Source organism: Perognathus longimembris, chromosome 28, assembly GCF_023159225.1.
Source record: "Perognathus longimembris pacificus isolate PPM17 chromosome 28, ASM2315922v1, whole genome shotgun sequence".
Classification (NCBI taxonomy): Eukaryota; Metazoa; Chordata; class Mammalia; order Rodentia; family Heteromyidae; genus Perognathus; species Perognathus longimembris.
Window position 1 is genome coordinate 53,140,725 of NC_063188.1, and position 7,700 is coordinate 53,148,424.

Below are 7,700 nucleotides of genomic sequence, written 5' to 3' on the forward strand. Positions count from 1 at the left end.
ATTCTGGATTTTTCCTTGTATTAAAATGTAGTGTCCTTCTTTATCTTTTTGAGCTGATTTTAATAAGAAGTCCAGTTCGTCTGAAATCAGGATGGCTACCCCTGCCGTTTTGGTAGGTGTGTTTGCTTGGAAGATCTTGCTCCATCATTTCATTTGGAGCCTGTTTTTGTCCCTTGCTATAAGATGGGTCTCTTGAAGACAATAGATAGCAACTGTTTGTTTACAGATCCATTTTGTCAGTCTGCTCTTCTTTATCGGAGAGTTTATACAATTTATATTCAAAGAGATCATGGATAAGTGTGTTTTTTTTTCCCTTCCATTTTCCTGTTAGGCTGTTTCTCCTCTCCCTTCTTTTTTGTCTTTATTGAGCTGCTCTTCCTTGAGCTGCTCTTCCTGTTGGGCTCTGGCTATTGTAGTTTCTTTCTGTTTCTGTCTGGGGGTCCTGTACGTTTTCTGTTGGTTGTGGTCTCCCTCTTAGAATTTGCTGTAAGGCTGTTTTTTTTATTCACATAATCCTTTAGATCCTCTTTGCTATGGAAAGATCTGGTTTTTCCCTCAAAGGTGAATTCTAATTTTGCTGGGTATCTAATTCTGGGTTGGCAATTGTTGTCCTGGAGGACTTGGATTGTATTCTTCCAGTCTCTTTGTGCGTCATAAGTTTGTGTGGGGAGAGTTAAGCCATGATTCTGATCTTTTTCATTGTAATATAGCTCTTTCTTCATTTTGGCTGCATTCAAAATTTGCTCTTTATTCTTGAGATCTGAGGTCTTGATAATTATGTACCTAGGCAAGGATTTTCTAGGGTCTGGTCTGCCAGGTGTCCCATATGCTTCCGTTATTTGGGTGACGTTATCCCTTGTGAGATTGGGGAAGTTTTCTGCAATAACACTATTGAACATGTGTTGTATTCTGCAATAATACTATTGAACATGTGTTGTATACCTCTGCTCTGGTACTTCTCTCCTTCATCTATTCTGATTATGCACAGATTATACCTCTTCTCCCTGTCCACTATCTCATGGATTTGTCAGCCCTGGAGTTTGACAGTTTCTTGGAGTGTGGTCATCTTCTGGTCCTTCTCAGCTGCATCGTCATCCAAAAGAGAGATTTGAGATTCAATATGATCAAATCTTTGTGATGTGGCTTCTTGTGTGGTTTGCATTGCGGTGAGTGAAATGTGTATGGTTGCCAGATCAACTCTCATTGTGGTAATTTCTTCTTTTAACGAGTTGTGTTTTGAATCTATTTTTTCATGTATTTTGTTTCTCAGGATGTTAAGGTCTTCTTTAACGGAGGAGAAGATTATATCCATTTTTGCTTCCATTTCTTTCTTGACTTCCTGAAGGTCCTTCGAGACTTCAATTCTAAACTCCTGGAACTGTTTTCTGAATTCAGTCCTGAAGCTTTCAATAATTTTTTCTATCTTAGTCTCAGTTGTTTTTTTATTCTCCATCTACTCCTCAGTCGTACTACTTTTTGGAGCTGGCGAGTTTGCTTGACCTTTCATGAAATTTGTAAAATTTTTTTGATTTACACATCTGGCGATCTGCACCTGTAGGTGGCGACCTTGGCTTGGCTTTCTGCTGGTTCCCTCTGGTCCATCAGTGGGGACTTGTTTGTGTCCTGGCTCTGGGTTTGAGTTTGGCTGTTGAATCTTACTGCCCAATGGGTGAGCGTGACCATCTCGGTCGTTGCCGAGGCGATCACCCTCACCATAGTAGGGGTGGGTAGGTTCTGTGTCTTTCTCTGCAGGACTGTGTCTGCCGCTGTGTTGTGCTGACCCTTGTGAGCCCCTGTTGGGAATTTGCGGGTTGCTGATTCAGCATGGTATGGAGACTTTTCTCTTCTTTGTTTCTTTCCCCTCTAGTTGTTGTGGGTCAAGAAAGCTCACCTCTCAGATTGAGTATTGCCACTGAGGGGCCGCTTGCCCACCTGTGCAGAGTGTTCCTGGCAGAGCAAGTGTTGCTGTGGAGGGGTGGCCCAGCCACCTGTGTGGAGTGCGTCTGTCAGAGCAGGTGTTGCCACTGGGGGGGCCCTGCCCAACTGTGAGGAGTACACCTATCTGAGTGGGCATTGCTGCTGAGGGGGCAGCTTGCCCACTTTTGCGCTCCTGTGGGGGGTTGGGCGCGAGATCCTCCTGCTAGAGGGCTAGCATGATGACCCATGTTGGCCCACTGTGGGGCTCATGCATATGCGCTGTTGTGCTTCTTTTGGGGGTGCACTGCCCCAGATTGTTGGAGGGTACTTGTGCCCTCTCGCGAATGTATTGTGGGGGCCGTATGCATGGTCCCCAGCAGATTCCAGTGTCTGGGTGTGGGTTGGTACCCACAGGCTCTCTGCACCTCAGCTGTGAGCGGGGGGGGGGGGGGAGGGGGTATGTGTTCGGGTCCTGTAGTCCCTGCTGGGCTGGTATTGCACACCAGCAAGCTTGTGACTGTTGTTCAAAAAGTCTGCGCAGACCTGGGCACCTCAGGTGGTGTTCAAATGCCTGCCAGTCTCCAGGCCCCTGCTGGTGGGGGTGCTGGCTCCCCACCTGGGGCTTTGGGAGACGCTGGCCTAAGGTATCTCCCGGTCACCTTGTTATGTGCTGCTTTACACGCTGCTAGCTCATGTGTCCTCCCAGGAGCTGTAGGGTCCTAGAGTCGTCAGATATGGGGCTCTTTTGTTCCCTTGGGGTAGGGATGGGGAGGGAGGGAGCTCTAGCTTCTTTGTCCCCTTGTGATGAGCTCTACATGAGATTTTGGGTCTCTGCTAGAGCTGATCTCCCGTGGTGGGGGGGCATTGGGGTACTTACTTGTCCTGGATTGTGTGTGTGTCTCGCACTGCTGTGGGCTTTTCCAGGCTGGGGTGTGGCGATTGATCGTTTGGCAGTGGCGGTCCCGGCTCTCCCCGGCCAGCTCTCCCTGTCTGCACCACCTGGTTCCCCTGCTGTTGTTGTCTGGTCCCGGCTGTTTGGTCCTGTGCCGCTGTCTGTCTTGGTCTGGTCTGCATGCATGCAGTCTGGGGCCCATGGAGCTTCTGCTGTCTGGACTCGCCACTCGCGGCAGGACTTTTGGGCTGTTGCTTCTCTGGTCGCTGAAGGTCTGCGGTTCTGTTTACCGGCGCCGGGGCCACTTTCCCAGCCTGGCCCTGTTCGGGCCAGGGTTGATGGGGGGGGGACCCCAGAGATTTTTCCAGCTCTGTGCAGGTTATAGGCTTTTCTTTCTTTGTTCTTTTTCCTTTCTTGTGTTTCTCTTGTTTGTTCTGGTTGTTGGGTTTGCTGGTCTCTTGATGGGGCATTGGGTGTTCGAGTTCCCAGCTCACTATTTGTTTGGAGCGAATTGGGGTGCCTCCCTATTGTGATGGCGCTGTCTTCTCTCCTTCATTCTAAAGATAAGTGAGAAAAAGGCTAATTTGGAATAGATGAAGGAGGAAAAATTGATTATCCAGTAATAATACAATGATATTTTCATAGCAAATGAAGAAAATGCTCTAGAGATTGCTCCAGAGATGCAAATTGTACACACACACACACACACACACACACACACACACACAGATTTCCCTGAAAATAAATGAATAAAAACAAAAAAAAGAACAATACCAAAATAAAGATGAATCATTTTTTGATTGAATCAAGACAAAAATGTGTAGAGTTGAATATCAGCTACAGAAATTAAAATGAGACAGTTATTTAGAAACATAGAACAGATTTTGATTCCTTCTGTGGTTTACATTGTAATTCAATATTTTAAATCAAGTAACTTATTTGTAATAATTTTTTACACTACTATATGCCTAAATGTCTTGTTAGTATATATTGAGAAAGTTTAGTTTTTCTATGATCAAAAGCTCTTTGTTAAGCTTTCTGAGCTAGGTAAGGGACCAATAACTATCTCATAAATTAAGAGATTTGACTATTCTTTTAGATGCAAAACTAAAAAATATACCAAAGAGGCATAGAATTCCATCGTGTTATATGTACCACATTTTGTTGATCCACTCATCTACTGAGAGGCATCTAGATTGGTTCCATATTTTAGAGATGACATATTGTGCTTCAATGAACATAGTTGTGCTGGTGGCTTTAGTGTAGTCTTGTAGATGCCCTAAAGTGGGGCTGCTGGGTCAAAGAGGAGCTCTATGTTTAACCTTTTTAGGAACCTCCATACTGCTTTCCAGAGTGGTTGAATAATTTTACACTTCCACCAACAGTGTAGTAGGGTTCTCTTTTGGCCACATCCTCTCCAACATTTGTTATTATTCGTTTTCTTGATAATGGACATTCTTAAAGGGGTAAGGTGGAATCTCAGTGTTGTTTTGATTTTCATTTCTTTTATAACCAGTAATGTAGAACACTTCCTTATGTGTCTCTTGGCCATTTTCATATCCTCTTCAGAGAAGTCTCCTTGACGGTCTTCAGTCTATTTGTTGAGGGGGCAGTTGGTTCTTTGAGGATTTGTTTTGGAGGAATTTAATTTGAGTTCTACATAAAAGAATGACATTGCCCCATTTGTAAGGAAATGGAAGGACTTGGAAGAAATCATACTAAGTGAAGTGAGGTAGATGCATAGAAACATAGACTCCATGGTTTCCCTCGATGGGAATAATTAGTGCATGTCTAGGATAGTCCTTGCAGAAGATCACAATAGCTCTATAAATATATCCATATGAACACATAAGATGATGTGCTTAAGAAAATGAACTCCAACTTATTGAAATGAGTGGTTTATTTTTGTTATTTTCAACATGGCATGTGATATTATGCCCTTTTTCTTTTGTATTTCTTTCCTGTGGTTTTACCCCTGATATCACTGTACCTGATTTTAGTAACCTGGAAAGGGAATACCAAAATAGAGAGACAAAGGATAAAAAGACAAACCAATGCAAAAGCAATATTTCCGAAACTATATGATATAAACAAGCTGTACAACTCATGGGGGGGAGAAGGAAATGAGGAGGGAGGCAGGGGAAAATGAGGGAGGTGGTAACAAGTTGGATAAGAAATGTACTCACTGCCTTACGTATGAAACTGTAATCCCTCTATACATCACTTTGTCAATAAAGAAATGGAAAAAATGTACAAAAGATAAAGGTTAGCCATCTGTGGAAGTCATTCGCCTTCCAGGACAGTATATAATTGTGATTATTAGGAGTTAATACATCTATAATCAAGGTAAATTGTTAGTTTCCTCAAGTCTAGGATGAAACTAAGGCTGTGAAGTAATAGATGCTATTATACTTTAAAAATCCATTCTGTATGTTTAACAAAATCCTACACAAAATAAGATATAATAGCAAGCACTTATTTTAGCTACACAAAACAATATAATGGGGAAGAGACACTGCATTTAATGGACATGATTTTACTGGTCAATAGCTATCTACTCCACTGTAGGTCATTGTTCTACTGATCTTGATTTCGTGACTCTCAAGCTACCCCATGCTTACATTTCTTATTAGCCAGTTTGTATTTGTCTATATTACACATTTAAAATATGCCATTTTGTCCATACATCAATCTCTTCAAAGCTTTAAACTAGGATATATTTATTGCACAAAGGAATTTTATTGTAATACTTTAAACACGTGTATAAGTTGGTAAAATTCACCCCATTTATATAGTTTTTTCTAACTACTCTCCTATAGTTTATTTAAGTATTTTGATGGGTTTATTTATGTTATTTTTATATATATAAACACATACCCATATATTATATATGCTTGTATTATATATTATATAGAAACATATGTTATAAAAGTAGAGCATACACAATGTACATTATATATTGTATATTATAATATGCATTATACTATATAAAATACTAGTATGTATTATGTGATACACACACACACACACACACTCACACACAATGTCCTTATATAATATTCACCTACTCCATGATCTTTTTGAGATCTGTAATGTGATCTTCTTTCAAAGAGATCTTTGTCTCTGGACATAGGGGCACAAACAAATTCTAGGTCTGTATATTTGGTATGTAAGCTGCACTTCTGTAACTAATACAATAAAATGGGTATTATAATGCAAACTTGATACAGTGTATTTATTTTTGAGCTAATAGTTTATGTCAGGTATTCTTGCTGCAGGTATCTCTTCTACAGATGATAATTTATGAACATAAGTTTCTTCTACTCTGTGATACACATCCACAAATGCTACCTGCATTTGGATAAAGAAAGAAAAAAATGGGAAAGTTACACTTCCTACTTAAAAGCCCTGTCAAAAAATGTGTAGCTTTGTGCTCGCTTTGGCAGCACATATACTAAAATTGGAATGATACAGAGAAGATTAGCATGGCCCCTGCGCAAGGATGACATGCAAATTCGTGAAGTGTTCCATATTTTTGGGAAAGGGAGCGGGGGGAGGGGGAAAGTGAAGAAGGTGGTAACAAAGTGTACAAGAAATGTACCCACTACCTTATGTATGAAACTGTAACCCTTCTGTATATCACTTTGACAATAAATAAGTAATTATTCAAAAAAAAACCCATAGCTTCTACTTCTATTCAACTGAATAAGAATCTGTCACACAGATATACATAATTGTCAAAGAAGTAGTTCAGGCCCTTTAACTGTGTGTCCAGAAGAAATATAAGTGGTTTGTGTAACCCTTTGATGTTCTACCAAATTATTTAAGGCTGAAGGACTAGTTGTATCCTTGCAGATATACCTAAGCCAAAAAACCTCAGTCATGGTATTAGATCTATCTTTCATTATAGTTGCACTACAAAAAGAGAAGTTTTACTATTTTATGCTATCAGCTAAAGGAAAATTCAGAAACATTTTAGACACTGGATATTTTTACTGTTAATGTTAATTAAATGAAAAAAATAGTAAACTAAATAAGTGATAATACAGTTGAATGTTATTGGGATAGAAAGTGCCTTTAAATTTAATTGTTGGCATGCATTCTAAAGATGGGAAAATAAACTGACTGAAAATATAATAAATGATTAAAAGTTTCCAAGTAAATTGCATAATTTATAATAGGAGATTCTTATCTCTTCTGTTGCTTTAAATACTTCGTCAGTATTTTCAGTTTTCCCATTAAGAGAAAAAAAAAGAAAAGAAAAAAACAATGAAAAATAGCTATGAACCTACTGCATGGGAAGATACTTTAAATTAGTTATAGACCCAAGAATACTGAACTCCAGTTTATTACCTCCTTCATTCTTTCTCTCAATACCTTTGGTTTACTTCTTTCTATCTACTATCTGTTTTATTATATTCTAATGATTCTGGTGATACAATAAATTAATTAATAATAAATCAAGACTATAGAGTGGCTTTTTCCAAAATCAATAAAAAAAATCATCAACAAAAGCATCTTCACTCCCAAGGAAATAATTATCAAAGTCAAGAGACATTTTTATACAAAATATGCAACAGCCTTAGCCATAAAGGAAGTGTAAATGAAAACTCTTCTATGATTACTCTTAATCCCAGTCAGAATAGGAAAAATCAAGAAAGCACATAACAAATGCTAGTGAGGACAAAAGAAGACAGAAACTCTCATACACTGTTGGAGAGAGTAAATTAGTGCAATCACTATAGAAATCACCACGAAATTTTCTCAATGACCCAAAAAGAGAATGACAACATGATCCAGCAATACTATTCTTGGCCATATACCGAAAAGGACTATAACTCAGAATACAATAGGGAAATCTGCACACCTATTCTTATTGCAATATTTACAA

The 7,700-nt window shown here is 39.5% G+C and overlaps 1 non-coding gene across 1 annotated transcript; it reads left to right on the plus strand.

The window, feature by feature from the left end:
- The first annotated feature begins 6,239 nt into the window (after positions 1-6,239).
- On the plus strand, positions 6,240-6,346 carry LOC125344466. Its single transcript, XR_007209563.1, has one exon. It is a non-coding gene; the product is annotated as a U6 spliceosomal RNA (small nuclear RNA).
- Positions 6,347-7,700: the final 1,354 nt, after the last annotated feature.